We start from the raw sequence: 21095 nt of genomic DNA, 5'->3' as shown, positions 1-21095 counted from the left end.
TTTGAAGCAAACTCAGATATCTTTCGAATATTTCAGATATTGTTAAACGAAAGCTATAAATTTTATCTCGATCTGTTGTAGATCCACGGTTTATTAATTTATTATATAGGATTATTCGCGCTGTCGTTATTATGATAATCGTGGTCTTTCAAATAAGCCGATATCGAACACTAAATTATCGTCTTAGAATTCGGCGCGGAATTTTTAACGAATAGGCTTTTCAACGAAGAAGTAAAATAAAATCGTCAAACTAGCCGGACCACAAACCAGGAATCCGCATGCAGACGTACTAGCGTGCGCAGACTCGCGCTATTTCGTAACCTGCATTTTCGACGACCGTCTCTTTTAATAGCAACTTCTCAGACCACGAAGATTCACGAAGCACGCCTACCGAAATTCTTCTATACATTGTCTACGTTGCTATTGTGTCTCGTAGACATCGCCGGATCTGTCGTTACGAAGATCGTCTGTCTCCTCGGCTACAAATACGGACGCGGCTCTTCTATTTTTCTACGCGCATAGGATTTCAGCGCGGCACAATAGCGCTGATAGACACGCCACCGGCTTATTAGCATAGTAATAGCGCATTTAGACCGTCGGGCCCGTCGAATGCAGCCGGTGAAGTCATCTCCGATCTACGGCGAGACTTCGCGGCGAAAGTGTATCAGGATGCACAGCGCGGTCGCAGACGTTAGGACGATTTAGATGATTACTCTTCTTCCCGATGTGCCCCGACACGCACGTAACGTGGCGTGACTATCGCACGCGACCAGGGCACACCGCATACAATGGCGAAGCCCCTAATCGTTTTCTTCGAAAAAAGAAAGTGACGCTCGGGGGGCACTCTGAAGCCCTTTCTATTACAATAAAGAGGGCCTGCGTGCGTTCTGACGCAAGCCACGCGACCGAAAATTGTATCAACGTTCTCGTGTCGGCTTTCATAAAGGACAATCTCTGCAGGAGACTCGAAAAAAAACTTGCGTGTTGTATAATAAAATTAATATATAAAAATTACGACCAATGCTATGACTATTTAGATTTGTTAAATCAATCTTACAAACACCACGTTTCGACCCTAATTTTCGTCGAACGTGGTGTTTGTAAGTGTATTTTGGTTTAATATTTAACTGGTAAGAATTTTTTTTTATTGATTTTCAGTATGTATTAGCACATGTTACTATTATTATAATTTATTTTAGACCTGAAGAGGACCAAAATTATGGTAGAAACGTGATGTTTATAAGATAGTTTAATAAATCTAAATAGCCAGCATTGGTCGTAATTACTCTCTTAATATTTGGACTGGCGATTAAAGAATCTAATCATTAATTTAATATATAAAATTTGAAGTAAAATTAAGGAAAAATTAATCAAATTAATAAAATACGAATAAAAATTAGTATACATCCCGATAGTGAATTGTGCAAGAGAGAGTGCTTATAAATCTCTTTGATCCTCACTGCTCCGATTGTCCTTGGACATGCAACGTGCATGACGAGAGATTTTCGTCGTACATCTTCGCGCTCGAGGGATTAAATTGTAAGCTGCGGGGTATATGTATTTCCCATGAGAGATCTCGCACACACCAGCATACACGACGAAGAGCATTACCGGCCCGAAATATAACACTGACAATGTCAGGGAGACGGATTATATAGCGTAGCGTATTCTGGAAAGCGCCTCGGAGCTATGACGGCGTTATGCGAGGCAGTTTCTTGGTTTATGTCCGCATGGTCGTATACTTGCACTTAAAAATCGCCTGAATGTCCGGGCCTAAGTATCGTCGAGAGATTCGTCGGTCGGTGTTCTTTGCATCTCGTTGTTTCTCGCGAATTCACGTGGCTCGGCGCATTAAATCATCCGGCTGACAGTCGCCGTGTTATAAAATTCGCCATACGGCGTGCCGCAAAATTATTCGAGAAACTGGCTGACGCATCGGTATAATGGTGTAAAAATACGGCGGGGATAAACAAAAAGTAACATTTTTTCAAAAATACAATTTTCTTTTGTTGAATTTTCGCGAACGGAGATCGCAATTTATTTATTCTCTTGAGGAAAAAAATTAAATATCAATCTTGTCGCGCCCGTTATCATTTTTGAATTTTCATCCTGAATTATTTCGAATACTTTTATTTATAACGAAAATATCGAAATTATATACGTCGATTCGAGAGGAGAAAGGGTGATAATTCAATTTTTACAACGTTGGCGGTATCGTGCGCAAGATTGTTGCCGCGTGTGATTCCGAAATGTAACCGTGCATTAAGAAGCAATCGTCGAATTTCGAGCATTAAAGCAGACGCGGGATTATTATTGGGAGAGGTATCAAAATTGCAGTTCTCGTGGACGACAGGTGTCAATGTAGTTGTAGTAAGTGAATCGCTCACAGGCACCGCAACCGGCAATATTTCGCGTGTCTCGAGAGTGATCCACTTTACTTATCGAGTCGTTCGCTTTTTACAACATCGCATTTTTGTTTCGCCAAATTGGCATTAAAATCTCGCCGAACTTATTTTCGAAGATCGACATTAAATAATCTCTCGAGAAAAAAGTGCGATAATGAAGCGGACAGCATAACATTTTGCATTATGCGTTTGTTGTAACCGCGTAATGTATTTCGGCGACTAAATGAGTACCTATATACGTTCTTGAAAATAAAACTCTCATTGCTATAAAAATTAATGAGTTAGGGTGAATTTTGTATATCAATCGCGATTTGGATCTTTTAAATCTCAAGGGAAAAAATTTTTGATCATTGATGAAAGGTTGTATCTTTTATTTATCGCCGCGAGATGTTAAATCGCGGTATCGTTTTCATCGAGATTTCACGCTACAATGCTCACGAAATTGGAGGAATAAATTCTTCGTGGAGTAATATATACAGCGAAAAGAAAAAAAGAAATCATCAAACCACGTTACGTTGTTCGACAACCCGAGAATTCAATTGATGTGTCGAGAGCGAACGATTTGTATATCGCGACGAGGGTACGAATTCACGGAGCATTAAGGCAAATGAAGCTGCGAGAGTGATACTTATGTTAGACTTATACGTCGCGAGGGATTTTCGAGGGGGAAGATATAAGATGCCCCTCGCGTCGAATTTCGCTAACGAGGGTATCAAAATTGCAGCGGCTCGTGTCGATTTCAACGGGCCTTAAGTATCCCAGGGGCCCGATACGCCAAAGGCGCCTTTCGCCGACGCTGAAATCACGCGTGCGCGAGTTCGTCCTCTCGTTGAACGAAAGACGAATCACGCTTTCGCTCTCCCTTCATCCTCGTCCTGTTCCATCAAGGAAGAAAGGAAGAAGAGATCGCGCGCAATCATCCTCGGTCGACGTTTGGCGTCGAACCGAGCGGGGAGCTATCATTCGCACATTTACAAATCGACTGGCGAACGGTGTGAAAATTACAGGCGAGATGCTTTCCCTCTTCCTCTCTCTGTCTTGATTTGACTTGACTTGACTTGTCTTGTCCGCCGGGCACGGCCCTAGAAGAGACGGGAAGATTGCGGCCACTAAACTCGCGTGGGCCTCCTCGAGAGAAACGTTGTTCTCCGGGTTTCACATATAGGTGCGCACCATTGTTAAAAATGAAACACTGCTGGCAGGAAGTTTCTCGATTAGTCTTCATTAAGAAGTGCCTATTTGCCACTTTAGGCTTGCTTTGGATCTGACTCGCGTGCTTAGAAGAGAGTCGATCGTATTGCGTGATGCATCGCGCACTAGTAATTCTTATAGTTGATTTATAAGCTCATTGACTTTATTTGGCCAGCTTGATCGGCTGCCAAATTGACGTTACGAATTGACACTGTTAATTGATTTTAATTTTAGTATCGATCAATATATAAAAGAACAAACACAGATAACGATCTATATGAAGAAAGAGAGAGAGAGAGAGAGAGAGAGACATATATGTAATAATTATTAGTTATTATTATTAAATTATTAAAATGCAAATTTAACAAAATTATTTTTTGATATGCGTGGAAAAAATATGCTATAGTTATAGAATTAAAGTACACGAATAATTTTTCATGGACGCATAATTTAAATGAGATGCGTTTTAGGCAGTTGCTTAAATTTTTCTCAAGCTGACAGATCCATTTCCGCTTATTCGATCTGTTGCTGGCATAAATATTAATAAAAACGTATTTCTTGTTGACTAATGAACCACCCTCGAACCGTTGCTCGTTCTCTTTGGCTTTTCATCTTGCGAGACAAGGCAGATCGAGTATCGAAGCACGAAACGGTTTCGAGGATCCAGTGACGAAGCGAAGACAATTTGTCAGCGAGACCTTGCGTGCGCGGACCCTTCGAGGGCTCTCATGCTCCTCCATCAAAGTCTAGGTATCACATTCTGCGTGGTCCTACGAAAATATACCGAGAATAGTGAATCTCGATCAGTCTCCTCGCAGTTTCCCCTAGATTAATGATCACATTCATCCTCAAGTAGGACTTTTATAATACGAGGCGAAAGGAAAACAACAGGTTTCTATACAACAGGTTCTCCAGCGGTTCCCTTGTCCTTTCCCGCCATTGTCGATCCTGGCGATCCCTGCAGGTAGTATTGTCCTTGGCACGCTTCTTTCATTTGTGGTTGCAATTCACCTGCATTTTTCTTTGTGTCGCAAACAATGCGAGATGACCGGGACTCTCAAAAGATTCTTACAAGATTTAGCATAGTTTTGAGAGTTAAGAAGAATGATTTTAACACGATTTTGTCGGCACGATCTTTTTGTGTAGATTTTTTCACCTTCTCTCTCCTCTCTATTCAAATATTAAATTCTTTTATTTTTATTAATCAAACTTTGAATTTTCTATGCAAAATTATGCGAAATTTATTAAAAGTAGAGAATTTTTTTAGTTTTCCTAAGTTTTTGTTTTAAATTGAAAGAAGTAAAGAGTATTAAGTGTAAAACAGGTAATTCGGCTTTTCTTACAATCTTGAAAACGCAAGGAGCATGTTAAAATCACCGGTAGAATAAAAAGTTGGATGTAAAACGCATCGTTTAAGCCACGCGAACGATTAAATGCTTAAATGACATTTCTAAAAATCCAACAGCGAAATATTTATCCGCGTATTTAATCTGCGGAGAAATTATCGTGTTTAACGATTTCATTTAACGTTCGAATTTTGCATCTTGTAAGCATGGGCGGTCATGGTCGTAAATTCGCGACACAAGCTCTATCTTCTTTTTTTCGATGCTTTTTGGCGAGGAGAATAAAATCGTCGAAGCGTTTATCCTCTCGTATTTCGTATAACATTTTCGCAACGTCGAATGTTTAGGACGAAATTTCACGCAGCGATAACTGCATCTCGTATTCATTAGAGCGAAGGAAATGAATTCACCGGAGTCGCACACCGCACAGTTTATTTCTCACTAGTGAAGAGAGAGAGGAGGGAGAGAGAAAGAGAAAGAGAGAGAGTGAGAAAGTGGGACTTGATCGGTGCCAATTAAAGCAGTGCCTGGTAACCGCTTTTCCTTAAATCTGTCAATGATATGAATCGACAAGAACGAAATGTGGCGAATGGATCCCGCGAATGCACACACGCTCCCGCAGCTTGTCATCGAGTCGTTTCGAGACAGCTTGTTTTTTTTTCGCGAATTTCGTTCTATAACAACAAGGCGTGCAAGGTCTCTCCGCGAAGCAGGTGAATCGTAAAAGCGAGAATAATGGAAGGTATTTTAAATTCTTGTTATACGTCGCACGTCGCACATCTCCTTCTTTTATTCCATTCAAATGTCTCGAGATCGTTTGTTTCGCCGCCCAATGATTCTCAGAATTCTTGGGAGTCTAATCGAGATCAAAATTTATCAGAATAAACACATTTTCAGCATTTTTTAAAGAATTACCGGGAATCAGATTCAGCTTCTCGCAGCACAATGTTTTTCAACATTATTACGTGTTCCTCTCAGATCTTCATCGCGCTCGACTTAACGAGCCGGACAAAAAGTAGCAGAGCGTTTCTAACGCGCAAAGGAGTCTGTTGTCACGCTTCCTTTCGAAACCTGTTTCTGCTTCAGGAACTGTCTCCTGTATCAACTTGTACGGGATAAGAAAGATAAATAGATAAATAGACATTTAATTTTTTTAAATCGGCCAACGGAGCCAAGGCACGAGGAATTGATTGTTCGAAACTGTGTCTCTTGGTTTGAGATCGCTGAGTTCCATATATAAATTAATCTCGAAACTTACATATGGAGAATAATATGGAGCTTACAATTAGTGATTTCAAACCAAGAGATGCGGTTCCGAATAATTAATTTTTCATGCTTTGGCTCTGTTGGCCGATTTAAAAAACATATTTATATTCTTAATATTGAGAGCCGATAAAAATATTTCGTTTTGAAGACATTTATTTTGTTTTAAAATTCTATAGAGTACAAAGAATACGAGGATCGAGTAAAAGAATTAGTAAAAGACAAAAAAGATCGAATAAGAAAAAAGACATGTAAGATAAAGTAATAAAATAATAAACTAAAAGGGAGAGAAGAGATTTGAGCTTGGTAACGCGAGAACGTAAAAATTCTTTTGTGCGGCACGTTACCTCTATGTCGTGCGTATATAGGTTCTTATTGGGTTACAACGTTACAACCCCCTTTTTTCTTCGGGTACAGGAGAGTTAGGGTACGCAGGAGAGTCGTAAATTCGTTGTAAAACGCTTCTAAACCTTAAATGGTTCTCGCGGTTTTACGATGAACCTGAAACAGGCCTCTCGCGCCGCGTCGAACCGGTGCGAAATGTTTACTCGCAACGGTGGAAATTTTTACCTTGTCTCGACGGTAACGAGAAACCTTCCGGCAACGATTTTTCGACCTCGCACTCGTAAGGAAGTGCATGCCGCGCGCATGTATTATGTATTCCGTGCCTCGTGGACGCACATACATTCTCGCGCGTCTGTTTTGCATTGCAGTTCGCTCCGACACGTGTGTGGCGCAGAACTCGGTTTTTGCGTAATTTTACTCCCTCCTCTCTCTTCCTGTCCTCCTTCAAGTCATTTCGAAACAGCTGGGTTTAAGATTTATCACGTCGAACCACGTGGAATAAATTTGCAAGGTGAGCGATTGAAAAATTCATTAGTTTTTTGTAATCGAGTTCCTAAATGTCACCGATCGCTACTGAATTTAATTTATAAGAAGACGCGTAAAGAGGAGAGCGCGGGAAACTTAAAAGAGCCTAAACATTTTTTTTAATCTCGCTTTCTACGAAAATCCATTAAGTCCCTTTGTCACGTAGGGGCTCTCCACGCTCCTGCACATCGGGTATACCTCGTTTCCCCGAATCTCTTCTCTTCTTAACCAGTTTCTCGCTTGCTTCCATTAGGCTGCTTAGCACGTAAACACAGCCGCTGATCTCGTTTAGAGAAGCACGACGACGACGACGACGGGGATCCTTTCATTCCCGTCTTTCCGCGTAGCATTGTCGGCAATTAGGCCGTCTGCTCGAAACATAATTAACGCTGCCGGCGTTAATCAGGCCGCGAAGGTGTCGAACGGTGGCCCGTTCCAGTTCTTTAGTCGCTCTCGAGCGAGATAGGATAGGAGAAACAGCGGTATGGACTCGCACGGATGTGCACGATCGGTCCTATCGGTAGCGAGAAGGAAGGAGAAGGTGAGGACGTCTTTTCAGATACGCGCCGAGAGAAGCCAGTAATTGGCTCCCGGCTCGCGAGAATTCATTCCCGCTTCCTACCGCCGAATAAAACCTTAATTCTTTGGTGAAACAAGTCCGGATCGCGCCCTCAGGCACAAAATTTCGTGTTCGAGATGGATCGTGGAGATTTCGTGTAGGTATTGCGTGGTATTCGGCAACGAGCTAACGAGCGTCTCTTTACGCGCGGAGGAGTATTCGGCTGGTTTTCGGCGGAATCTTATACATGGCGATACACGAGAGATACGTATCTATTCATTGCCTTATGTCAACATCGTGTTGCAAATTTGCAGAAAACGAAAGAAAAAATCTCGATAAAAATGTACCTCATTATTGTATTTTTCAGTCGTCCAATTATTTTCGCCGGACGCTTATATTTCTTTGTTCTGAAATAAAACAATTCTTCGTGTATTATATATATTACAGTTGATTAAATATTCCTTGAGGATTTTTATTTTTTAAGAATCTTAGTTATTTTCACTCGGCATTTAATTTTAATGTCATATAAATTTAATATTTTATATTTTCTCGACATCGATTTATAATACAATATTAAGATATATGTATATAATTATTTGTATATGTTCTCGTTTAAAAATATCGATTATATCAAATTTAATCGCGGCGGGGGAATCTATTCTAATATTAAATCATGCTTTGCTCGTTGCATTTTCACTCGCTATCTTGTTTCCGTATGAGGGGATCACATTCGAAGCGGCGAAAAACTGCGCATAAAGCTGTATGCGTAGTCGGCGATTTTACGGGCGTGCGACCGCGAAAGAAATTCGCGGACTCATGCATATATACGGGAGGGCAAGGTGAAGGGGAGACTCTCGAGGGAGCCAGCCTGCCAGTGGTATCAATAGCCCGTCGAAAAACTGGTACAATCTTGCACGCCGTGATCACCGTCATCAAGCTCTTCCCTCGCTGACTACCCTTTCGCCGTCGTATCGTTTGCCGTCGTTCTGTTCAACGTTGGGCATCACCTGGGCCTTTTTGCGCCCGGTCATTGTATTTGTGCGAGAGCGTGTCCGAAATATTAAGCCCGATATCCCGCATCGCGTCGCTCTCAACGGCGAACCACCTGTGTACGCGTGTTATATGCTTAATGTATACGCTCTCATCGAGAGTACCGTTTAAATTTCCGGAGGTACGTCGGAATGTTGTCTTCATTCGCAAGTGGATACTCGGGTTCTTATATTCTCGCGTTTTATTAATTAGTTTATTCGATGAAAAAGCGCAGTCTTTAATCGATAATGGATGCATATGTACGTATCACGCGCGCTGTTATTTACACGCGTTTCTTCTCCTTTCGACCCACCAGTTGCTTGTAAATATTTCAGAGCTTTTTGATTAATTCCCGCAATAAAAAGGAAAGCGTACGTGCATTAATACTTTTCAACGCGATTGCGTGAAGAATGCGATATATCCGTGTAAGCAAATGTAGTATAAGAACTACGGAATTCTTCGGGATCGGAACGTTTAGAAATTAGTAAGTTAGCGTCGCGACGATGAAAATGACATGGAAAAGCTATTTGAATAGTTGGAGAAAGATTAGCGTCTTCGGCGCAAAAGCCGCCGCCGAGAAAAGATCGTAGGGGATTTATCCGAAATTCGAATCCATGAGATCTGAACCTGCCGAAGAGGTACGATAGAGAGCGAGTCCTTCAAAATCGTTCGTGGGCCGGCGAGAGTCTTCGCAGGGATCAAACGACGCCTGGAGGGCACTAGAGAAAGGGAGTGGCTGTGTCGGATCTAGGCTCAGATAAGAGAAAGGCACTACTGTGCTACCATATAGTAGAGATAGGATATCGTCGGGGAAACCATTACCCTTTAATAGCTTCTCCTATCGGCGAAGACTGCTCTAGAGAGCTACCTAGAAATTTAATTTTGGGGGAATCAGAGAGAGAGAGAAAGAGAGGGGGAGATTCGCTTCCTAAGGTGTTTTCACATTGTTCAATATTTTATATATTGGCTATTATAGTCCCTAAAGATTCAAAAATAAATTCTATAATTTTGTATGTATAAACGTTGATGTAAAAAAGTTTTTTGCTTTTACGTTTCCATATTTTTCTCTGAGATTGCAATAAAAAATATTGCAACGCGATTTTCCATATTTTCTCTTGTTTTATTCAATCTGATTATTTTCCAAAATTTTGATCATTATTTTGCAATGATTTTGAGAAAGAAAATGAGAAAATAAAGAGCGAAAAAGATGAGGCAAAATAAAGCACTGAGAATAAAGAGAGAGAAAGAGAAAAAGAGAGAGATCTCTCTACCATCGGCCGCTACCGAAATTGTGATAGTGAACCAACATCGGGTCCAATTAAGAAAGTGGAATGAGCTCTATCTGTCCGGCAGAAGTGCCGGCAAGAGCCATATCATTATTCTCCTTGGACGGAACAGAAAACGTCAACCGGGCGGACGTGTAGTTAGATCGTTAAAATACCACCTCGTGACAGGACACTAAAGAGCGGGGGTTTCACGACCGCCGAAATCTTGTTCGCGACGAAAGAATTAAGGGCGATCCTAGATGCTACTGATAAGAATTTTTTTGACATTTATCGTTGTCAGAAACCGCGTGTTCTTACGAAACAGGATGTAGTATAAACTGTGTGACTTTTAATGATTGGGAAAATAGATTTTTTTATGTCACTCTTCCATTGATACTTGATAAAAAAAATGTAAAAGATAAAATAAGTATGTATATTGAATTGTTGAATACTTGTGACGAAATCTAACAGATAATAATTTTAAAATTGCGGAAATATATTTTACATTCGCGCAATAAAAATGATACCCAACGGATTAATTTAAGTACGATTGACGAAATGAATTTTTAGCATGAATCTGTGTTGTATTGAGATTAAATATGTGCGCGTCGATGACAGGTGGCTGGATTAATAAAGCATCGAGAGATTGAATGACTTTGGTGTATACCGGTAGCAGTGGAACCCGATATAGCGGACGTCCAAAGTAGGCAAAGTCCGCGATAATTTAGCATGCAACGGGGAATTCTATACACATGTTCTTTTAATATATCAAGCACTCATGCGAGCACCAGCTGACACATTTTAACTCGAACGAAAGATGCCTCACACAATCGAGATCTCAATTTACGCGTTCGCCGGAGATAGAGCTATCATATGTTAAATATTAATTCGTTTCGACACATGGACGTCATTTAATCACTTTGTATATAAGTGTGTTTTTTATACTTTAGCGAAACGTATACTTTATTCGAAATTATTAAATCAGGAAGAGTTTATTCACCGCGATCAATTTTACTTTTATAACGATGTTCTTAAAATCGTATATGAGAGATGCTTTTCGGGAACCCTCCCTATCGAAATCGGACTCCGATATTTGATCTAGTTCGGATTATCTATCTCTAATAAATAGACAGTAATACAGAAGGTATATACCAGCGGTTATTTTTTTTTCGTTCCTCTTTGAAATATCTCGAGGGCACGACCTACGGTAGTTTAATTAAAGCGTCGCGTAAAGTTAATTTATGAGAAAAGCAGCGGTCCATGAAAAAGCAGCGGAAGCCAATTAGCCTAGAGCCACTTCATTCGGCCGCGGCGCCCCCTTATCGACTTCTCTTTCTCTCTCTTTTTTTTTTGTTCTCTCTCCGTTATATTGAGACTCGTTTGTCCGCGGCCGAAACGCCCTTTTCTTTGTCGTAGCCTCGTTATAATCTTCGGGAATGCTGTATGCGGACACAGTCTGACGATACAACGCGCCTTGTATATGAAATGGCTCTGATAATTAAGCGCTCTGATTACCCGCGCCGCAGAATAGAACAACACGGTGTTGCGTGCGAGATGACTCTGTCGAAATAAGCCGGCGCGTTTGTGGCCCGGTCGACTCCCGTTCCGACGATCAGTCTCTCGTAACACTGATGTATGACTGTAGAGATTTGACGAGAACGCGCGCTTGCTTAGCTTAGGAGCCGAGAAAAATGCACGACGCGATGATAATAATGGGCCCCTCTCGCGTGGGCATATTCCCGCTCGCCTAATTACACGAGGAATAATTTAGACCGACGTCCTCTTGCAACTTTATCTCGCATCTCGCGCGATTTTTTATAGACTCCCGAAATTTTATGAACTTGGCGAGAGACTTATTTTTGGAAGTAAAGGGTGTCCGACGAGGCGCGTATTCCTCGTCGGACGTGCAGAGGTAATTTTCCGTCGAGGCACGAATTATGAACTTGTAAATATGCGAGCTCGAGTTGCCTTAGTTAGCTCGCAGCGGCTACCCAGGCTTTTTTTTCCGTTGAAATCCGGCAAAGGCCAATTTGTCGGGATCATATACAACCGCTTGTAAAATAGAGCACTCCACCGGGAGTTGCCCGGAATATCAATGAGATGCGGGGCTTTGCGGGTCCGACGCCGTCAGCGGCTTCATGGGAACCGAGCAGCAGCAGCGAGCTGAGAGATAGGGTGCGTTAGAAGCACAGCGACGCGATTGACACACACTTGCACAAACCGGGCTGGACGATCGACGAGAGATCGAAGGATCGCCGCGTCGGGGAGTCCGGACCCGGTCGGCCGGTCCTTTATAAATCCAAAGCCGCAGCTGGCAATTTCAAACCGTCTCCTCCTTCTGACACGCTTCCCGTAGGCGGGAATGAGAGATGAACTGCTCGAATCGTAATCGAATCGAGTACCTGCATTGTTTCAGATGCCCCGTCGTTGCGCGACCTGCTGATATAAACTCTATTGTTGCGACTCGCTCTTTATTTTGGTATTTGAGCATAAGTTTTAATCTATGAAGTTAAGTGCAAATTAAATTTTTTTTTAAATACATTTTCAATTTTTTGTAGAGACACATTTGTAATTTTTTATTGAAAAATAGTTGTTTTAATTTTCATGTTTATTGAGTTAATGCGATGTAGCTGAAACATCAAGTCATATTTCCCACGATTATCTCGCGATGGAACCTCTCGTCAAAACGCGCGACACGATAACCGTGGCATAAATCGCTGCGTAATAGAATAATCACTAGCTGTCCGGATGATGCACACGCAGTGTAAACGCGTAAAAAATAGCGATGGATGATCTGCTGCCGTGCTCGAGATCGCCACAATTATGCCGTCTCAATTATCCAAATTAGCTGTAAGCATCGCTGTAAGATCGTCGGTGTGGCTGTAATTAGGCGGCACGGATGTATATCTGCGACAAATCACGACCGCTTTCAGTCGCCTCGCTTGAACCTGATTTTCCCATAGTATATCAATTTGATTTACGATCGTTCTCCCCGGATTCTGAAAAATTATCGAGATATCGTTGCGCAAAAATGCGATTGCGAAGCCGGAACGAGAGTAAAAATTGTCGTCGCGTTCTAACGCGTTACATTCTCACATAAACAATTTGTTGTGACACGTATCCGAGTGCGGCAGAAAATTTCCGTGAATAGGTGTGCACGCTCGTGACACGTCATTTTTTATTCGACCGGCTAAAGCGGATTAATAAATCGCGAAAAATTGTCGTGACGCACGCAAAAACACGACCGCGCCAATTTCCGGCTCCCGAGATACAGGACTGCGAAGATTTTTTTTCGATCGTGCGGTTAGGTATAAATAATTTATCGCTGCTCAGGTTTGAAATTTTCATTGGTAGGTATCTCCTTCTCCTCTATCCCCTTAGATGAATTATTTTTTTTTGCACGGCAAAGTGTAGGTGTTTAAATCATTTATTTATGAATTTATAATTGATTCATAAATTTTCTAAAATTATAGAAACTTGCGGCCGAAAACGACACTAATTAAAGAATAATTGTTATTTAAAAAATATATTTTAGATAAAATACATTTTAGATAAAACTAAAATAAATTACACAGTTTAATATCTATCTTTTTCTCTCTTATCATATTTGATTATTCCGATAATGTGGCAATTTAATTTTATTATAAATTTTATTCATTTATTTGTTTTTAAATGAATATAAAATAAGAACAATATATGTATTTTATATACTTATATATATATTATTTGATATCGTAAGAAACACATCCGTGGAATTAATTTTTTTATGTATCTATAATTGGTTACATTTAATTACTAGTTCGTTGCGAAACGTCGGACGTACGTCATCAGATAAGAAAATCACGCGTCTCGTGCCTGTTTGGCCTTATGATCTGTAAGATCCTAGCTCGTTACCGGCATGACCTCTAACAGTTGCGCAATTATCGGCTTGAGTGATTCCTGGTGGTCTTGATGATATGAATGCAGGAAGGCTTGTACAATTCAGACTTATACTCTTTCAAAGATTTTGTCTATTTAATTTATATTTTATAAAGGGAGAGTTAGAATATTTATTGATTAATTAAATTTCATCTTGTAATGTATTGTAAAAATTTCATTCAGTTTTTGAGTTTGATTAATTTGCACGTGGATTAATCTTAGAGAATCATTGCACCTCGTTTCTAGGTATTCTGATCAAGATCGATTCGCAAAGATATCTAAATGGCGTGATCGCAGTTTTATCGGTGTGACGTTTCGTATTTCTGCGTCGACTAATGTATCGGTGTACCACAATTGTTTTGTGCGTGTGGATTAATTGGACGATAAAGCACAAGGAGCGAGCGAGTGTCGCCGGGCAGATAAAGCCGACGCGCGTTCCTCGGTCACGCTGGCTGGCCAAACACAAAGAGACTTCGAAGCCCGAAGTCACGTTTGTCAGGTTCGTGTGGGAGTCTGAGGCCGAATTGGTAGATGAACTGGAAAATTGCTCACACCCACGACCCCCGGAGCGACGGAATTGTCGTACGATTACATGGGTCGGTATGACAAATGCGTCTCGTTTAACTCTTCGTTTCTTAATCATTTTTGTTAAAGATTTTTATTCTTCCACCCGTTGTGATTTACTCAATAACGCCCCCGCTCAATTTTAATCAACTATATGAATTGCGTCAAATGCAAGAATATCGAATAGTTTCCTTTCCTTTTGCTAATAAATTTGTTACATTATAAAATAACTTATATTTTTTGCACCTTTTAAGAATTAATTTTTTTAAAATGTAAATATCGTAAAAAAGTGTATAAACATTTTTTGACAGTTCTCGAACATTGAAATCGCGAGTCTGCGGCGCCTTAGTTCCCGCAACCCAACATACGCAGTGTCATGATTCACGGCGTATGCGAGTAATCTCCAGCATCAATTCGTCCGATCTTAATTAACGCAAAAATAGTCGAAAGCGATTAAACGTCGCCGATAAATCGACGCCGTCGCGCCAGATATTATCTGACGAAGTATGTAATGATATAATCGGCGCATGTAGGACTTTCATTAGCGTTTTTAAAACTTAATCCTTTGAAGGGATTAAGGCAGCAGCGAGTCTGCGAGTCTGCTGCCGGAGACTAATGTAATCTCACGAGAGACGCGTTAAACGCGACGTATAATTTTGCACGGTGGCTCGCTCGCGCTAGAAATTACTGCTCGCAATTGCATGAGAATCGGCAATTAAACGGCCAGGTTCGTTGTCACGTTCGCATAAATCCACGCCCCGGGCGATGTTAACTTCGAGACGACGTTAATCACGACGTTTCGTCGCTAATATATGCCATACGAGCGGACGCATTCGCGCGCGCGCGTAGTCCCGCGGGCTATCGCGCGCGTACAGCCTCGCGCGAGCGAAGAATTCGATCGGCCTAATTTATCGGTCTCGAAGAAAAACAGAACGCGCGAGATTATACGCTGCGTGTCTCGATTGTAAATTCAGACGGTTTTTATCGCTTTTAAAAGACTATCGCAGACAATTATTACGCGTCAATTATGCGAGAGAGAACGATCGATGTTTTTTTTTTAAATTCAACAACTTCGAATTTGTCGGATACGAAGTTTATCATATTGGTCGAGAATATATAAATATTGCTGTTGCAATCGGTCTCCTTTTAATTTAATGCATCGCATGCATGCACGAAAGAGTGTAAACTCGATGTTTTTATTCATAAAGGAATTTTAAAATTGCAAAATTATTATCAGCTTCAATCGTACATTCGAGCCTTGCAATTACATTATCTATTCTGTGAAATTCGAATTACAAATTTTTGTAAGTCTGTCAGACTAAATACGCAGTTATTACTCGCGCGAAAAATTCTGCGCGTTCTCCGATCGCCCGCGGCGTGGTTAATGATACGCAACGTGACGTCATCGACATCTCACTGGGCGCACACGTGGATTTAATGTCGCCTCGTGGAACGTTTTTCGCATTGCGCATCGTACGCGCCTCGCATACCATGCCTACGCACATCGTGAGTCAATGCAACGGAATATGACGTCAAGAAACCCGCTAGGGATTTAGGTGACTCGCGCGCTTGAGTCATCTCATGAACGCGCTTGTAAAAAAAACCGCTCGTTTTTATACCGCGACTGATTGCGATTCTATTGCTCTCTATTATGCAACACTGATAAATCAAAGTCGCTGCGAGATTAGAACTCAAAGTCGTAGCACTATTCTTCATAGAAAATTAGTTTCTCGTCTACCTCTGAAAATGGTTGACGATTAGAGATTACGATTGAAGTTTATCGCCTCCGGCTTTCTCGACGTGAAGGTTGGAAACGAGCCCCGCGCAAACGACGTACTTAGTTAATTATCTCCAACAAAGAAGTCGCAAATTGGTTTCGAGTGCGTAACGTTCGCGCGATTGCACGCGGCCCGGGCTATTATTACTATACGGTTATCGCCTCTGGTCATTAGCCCGCGACCGAAGAAACGAGCCTCATTAATAATTATCTGCCGTACCCTTGGACTCGTCTGGCTAGCCAAGCTTATCTCTCAGATTTTCGAGAGAAGCCAGAAGAGGCGGATTAATATCGCGCAGGTAGCGCGTTTCGTGAGAATCTTAATGAATCGGGCTACACCAGCTGTGCTATACACCGCGTCTATAAATTAGTACTTGTGCTATAATTCTTAATAACGCTGTGCTCGTACTAATCGTTAGGTATCGTTACTAATTACAGCAATAATAATAGAAGACATTTCACAAAGTATCAATTAGAGGAATTCTATCTTGGCGTAGATTCTAGATATAACGCATGGAGTGCGTTCACTTTAGCGTACTATATTAATTCCGAAACCGGATTCTCTCTCTCTCTCTTTTATTGACGTAAAATGAGTCAGAGCAACGTAAGTGACAGTAGTGGACAGCCATTCACATCTATTTTCATTCAGGTGAATGCGTCATGTTCGACCTTTGGTCACCATTCCCGGAATTGACATTGGCATGATTGCAACTCGTCTCCTACGTTATTAAAGGAAGTCTCGTACGCGATATTTAATGCACATCGCATTGACGTCATCTTTATATTTCGCCCGAGAGTGAGATATTTTATTGAGTTTATTGAACTAAGGAAAAAAGGCGAAACTTAATTTTTTTTGCTTTTCAAAAGGAAATATTATGTCCGTGTTGTACTGTGAATTGTGCAATTCTCAATGGCACTTCGCGATGATCCGTGTTACCACAGCGGCAAAGTTTACGCGTGAGTTGCTCGCGACCACAGACAGGACTGTCCTCCAGAATTGGATTAAGCGCGATGATAAGCGGTGAACCGCAGGAGCTACCGTTAAATGGAAGTTCCCGTTCCCTTAAACTTTGCATTCGCGGCATTATGTTTCCTATCGTATTCTCAAACTGCGCATTTAATCTCGAGAAAGACATCCTCGCCTTAATCCGTTGCCTTTATATCTCTGTGCTGTTATTATGACTTCTTATCACAATCTCTCGCATACATCTCATTTTCTACTGTTACAGTAGATATCTTTCTAAAACTTAAACTAAACCCGTCTCACTTTCAAATCTAACAGTAGAAGTGTAGATATAATCAAAGCCACATATACACATACTCGCACAACCGTAACGATGCTGTATCACGAAGATATTCTGATTGCATTCATGTGGCATCGTGTCTAAAAATTGCGGAGAAAATAAATTTAATATCGAAAGGCCCTTTTCAAGGTAAATTTTGCTCTTTACGTTACATGTTATTGACCGGTCTTGCGCTTTTTTTCGTTTCTTGCAATGCAAAGGACGATTGGCTTCTTGCAGTCGTTTCCTTAGCATCGTTTCTAATCGGCGTGCAAAGCGCCGCAGGTGCAGCTGTCTACCTCTGGAACTGAGTATCTTGTGCAGCTTCTTCCTCTCCACACATTCGCGTTTCTTAATCGCTTAGAAGAATCCGCTGGGCAAAAGCTGCGCTCTCTCTCTACGTAATATCATCTTTTTACAAATCTCTGACTCGAAGCGTTTCCACGATCTGAAGAAAGATTCTCATTCCCACTTCTTCTTATATCGCTTATATGTACGATTGCATCGACGCAAGTGATTAAGATAATCACTAGATTTTACTTCCTCATTCGTCAGTAATACAACATTGTCAGAGATACTGTTCTATAGATTTGTGAAAGTTTATAAATGTTACTCTGATTTTATTGTTTAACTACATTGCTAGAATATGATTTTTGTCGCAAGTAAATTCTTTATATTTTATATCATTAATGACAAATTTACTGCATCACGTTCTAATTTTAATATATTTTTAATTAGCTCGATATGACGCATAACAAATTTATCTTACCGCATTGCTTTATTTGATTTTTAATTTGATGTCAAATCTGAGTATTTTAAATCTTTAAACTAAACTTCGTATCAGAGGATGTTGTTACATTTGATAATAAAGAAAAATATTCTGTCATTATTTTCGTTCAAATGAGAGAATGTTTTGCTAATTTAATTAAATGATTCGTAAGTTTTGGATGATAAAAAGCAACTTTTTATTAGCTTTTCGTTCAGTTTGTTTATTGACAAAGGATAAATTAAATTATTATTTGCATTCAAATCATCCAGATGCTCATGTTATATATTTTTTATCGATTATATAAATAAATGTAAAAATTTTTATTTTTTAAGTACAAATTTTTTGCACGTTATTTCCTCTTTTTCATCATCATGCTGGCAATAAATATTGAATTCAATAATTTAACAAAATCTTTGACATTATTACACGTTGGCATTACTCCTATACAAAAAGTACAGAAACAGAACAAGATAAATACTCGCATTTGCGAGTGGAAACTCTGCTTTGGCGCTACCCGGGGCGCGTAATCAGACTCGGCGTTATTCTCTTGGCGAATGATGCGGCGGACTACGTCACATCAGTTAATGGTCTACCTTGAACCCGTTACCGTGAAGACTCCATTCGGCCCGGCAAAACCGGCACGAAAAATGGTGCGTCGGAGGGATATCTATGCCGAGTACAGGCAGATATGCGGTTGCAGGTTGCGGCAAAGGTCGTCGGGAGGCTCCGAGGTGAGGAGTTCCCACACTTCGGAGCTGCCTGCGGCACTAGAAGCGCATGGGTCAGACGCCACTATACGCCTGTGGCGGCCGTTCTGGCCGGTGCGGTGTTACACGAAACGAATCAGAATTTTTCCGCTATTAAGTCTGTACTTTCAATTTTACGATCTAATTGCTATTAAATCGCAAATGTGCAAATCATCAAGTTTAATGATTCAATATTATGCTTAATTCTATTATAAAAATACACTCTCGAGTAAAATCTATCACATCTTTCAGAGAAGAGAGCGCAAATGCCATTTAATTTTTATATAAAATCGAGAATTAACAAACTAAATTGGAATAAAAATTTGTGAGAAAGCATGCATCAATTTGCAGATTCTCTCGAAACTTGTTAAAGGTCACGAAACTAGTGGAGAAATTTGCGGCATATCCGGAAATCGAGGAGCGAATCTATGGCCTCGTGTAACAGAGTCTGAAAGTGGCTCGGGGCTCGGCGCGTGCAGGACGTGATTGTGTCGCGTTTCTCGTCTCTCTCATCCTCGATCAAGCGGCAAGTTTCTCTCTCGTTCCATCGTTGCCACCACCTCTCAGCACTCGCCCCTACTACAGGTAGACTTTTACCTTTTCGACGTCCGACTCCTTTTTGCTTCTCCTTCGCTCCTCGCCACGATGGAGAGGATGACTCCCACCGCCTCCGCTCGACCGCGACTCCGCAGGCTCGGCTCGTGCTGCTCTTGCTGTACCTAGCAGACTTCCAATGGCGTAGATACTCGCGATTTTCTCGACAAGAACCCGGATGAATCTCGAGCGATAGTATTTACAAATTTAGATATTGGTCAATTATATTCTGAAAGCTAATGTGAAATTAGAAGTAACCCGAGCAAAATAAGTCTATATAAGATACATGAATTATAATTCATAATTAGATACAAACTGGAATAGATCCGTATCGTTTAACATCAATTATTTTGGCATTTCAATTTTCATTTATTAGGCCTTCCCTGATATATATTTTAGTGATAGATTATATTTTAAAAGTTAGACTTTTGATATACGCTAAGAGAGAGAGACGGACGTACAATGAAATCGAAATTGAGATCGAGATCCTGTTCGAGCGGTTAATAGCTTCTTGTTGTTGACATAAAAATTGCAACGCGACTATCATCCGCCGAAGATTAAATTCCTCTGTTCGTCTGACGGAACCTGTTCGAGCACAAATGCAAAATCACGGAGATGTCTATCTGTCATTAAACGTAAAAGCCAATCGACGTGCATCGGCTGGATATTTTCGCGCCGATCACCTCCGGCACTTAGCTGCCGATCGCTTCGTAATCGTCATTGAAAGGAGAAGGGAGTATCCTTTTACCGAGAGGGGCATAAGATCTTGACAAATCATCTCGTTAAGCTCGATAGTTACGCCAGTGTTCCTAGGCAAGGCGCGTGGCTGGAATGCGGCACGACGTTGCTGTCGCGAGCGACTGGAACGCGCCACTAGAAGTGGGAGAATGGGAACCAAGGTTTCCGGCGAGTGATATCCTCTCGCGAGTGTCTGGAAAAATATTGGAAATCGTTGGAGACGCGATTTTTTTGCTCCGCGTAAGACACCAGCTGATTACGTTGAAAAAAAAACCTGTTTTTGATAAAATCGCAGGAATAATTTATTATGTAAAAGAGAGAACTGAAAATTTAAAAAGCATATGTAGACAAATCTCATTAAAGTATAAGTAAATTGGAGATGCTTCCGCGCGTTTGTAAGCCTCGTCGCGATAAACATTGCTGATCACGGTGTTAGATTAAGGCATTAAAACATTGCGCATGAATACGGCGAGTTTATAATATGGTACTTTCATGGACGCCCACTGAGATTTTTATAATACTACAACGACTAAGCCCTGCCAATTACATCTAATCTTGCTATGCGCCCTGAAGTTTAGGAAATAAACCTCTTCGTTATAATACACCCTTAACGGACTATCGTCGCCATAGGTCTCGTCCTGTAATCAGCGATTCTATATAACTAGTGGATGTACGGTGCTTAATAAGAGGGACCGACTTAATTACGAGGATATATGGCGAATGCGAATCCCGTTCGGTCCCTTCGAACCATACATAACGTCAACTATATCGAACGAAAGCC

General features: G+C 41.0%; 1 long non-coding RNA gene across 1 annotated transcript in view; it reads left to right on the top strand.

The window, feature by feature from the left end:
• LOC114932432 (uncharacterized) overlaps window positions 1-21095 on the top strand; it is a 250280-nt gene that overhangs the window by 61193 nt on the left and 167992 nt on the right. The gene's annotated exons all lie outside the window — the stretch shown is intronic.

This window comes from Nylanderia fulva, unplaced genomic scaffold (genome assembly GCF_048542155.1).
Source record: "Nylanderia fulva isolate GAGA-0341 unplaced genomic scaffold, ASM4854215v1 Scaffold13, whole genome shotgun sequence".
Classification (NCBI taxonomy): domain Eukaryota; kingdom Metazoa; phylum Arthropoda; class Insecta; order Hymenoptera; family Formicidae; genus Nylanderia; species Nylanderia fulva.
Note: the sequence above shows the minus strand (reverse complement) of the source record. Positions and strands in the feature narration are given on the sequence as shown.